Below are 952 nucleotides of genomic sequence, written 5' to 3' on the forward strand. Positions count from 1 at the left end.
GGACAAGTCTGGAATTATCGATAATAACGCTGAATGTGAACAGATTAAATTCCCCAATGAAGAGACACGGACTGGCCGAATGGATAAAAAAACAGAGACCCTCTATCTGTTGCCTACAGGAAACCCACCTCATCAATAAAGACATACATAGACTAAAAGTGAAGGGTTGGAAAAAGGTTTTCCATGCAATTGGGAACCAAAAAAGAGCTGGAGTTGCAATACTAATTTCTGACAAAATAGGCTTTAAAACAAAAACCGTTTGAAGAGACAAAGAAGGGCACTATATTGTAGTAAAAGGATCAATAGATCAAGAAGATATAACTTATAAATATCTATGCGACCAACACAGGAGCCCCCAAATATGTGAAGAAAAGACTGTTAGATCTAAAAGGGGAGATTTGCTGCAATACACTAATTGTTGGAGATCTCAACACTGCACTATCCCCTCTGGACAGATCATTTAGACAAAAAATGGATAAAGAGATAAAGGATCTGAATGATACCATAAATGAAATGGACTTAATAGACATCTATAGAACTTTACATCCAAAAACTACAAGATACAATTTTTCTCACTCCCACATGGAAACTTTTCGAAGATTTACCACATCATAGGGCACAAACCAAGCCTCTACAGATTCAAAGGCATAGAAACTATTCCCAGCATCTTCTCTGACCATGATGGAATTAAACTTGAGTTTAATTTCAAGAGAAATAATCAAAAATACTCATATACATAGAAACTAAATAACCTACTACTGAATGACTCCACAACTACTGATGAAATAAAATCCGAAATCAAAAGATTCATGGAAGCTAATGATAATGAGGACATGAGTTTCCATAATCTTTGGGACACTGCTAAAGCAGTCATAAGAGGGAAGTTCATAGCAATTAGTGCACATAAGAGGAAGACAGAAAGAAGGCTAATGGATCACCTAACATCAAGCCT

The sequence above is a fragment of the Tupaia chinensis genome, unplaced genomic scaffold, assembly GCF_000334495.1.
Source record: "Tupaia chinensis unplaced genomic scaffold, TupChi_1.0 Scaffold148378_1, whole genome shotgun sequence".
Taxonomy (NCBI): domain Eukaryota; kingdom Metazoa; phylum Chordata; class Mammalia; order Scandentia; family Tupaiidae; genus Tupaia; species Tupaia belangeri.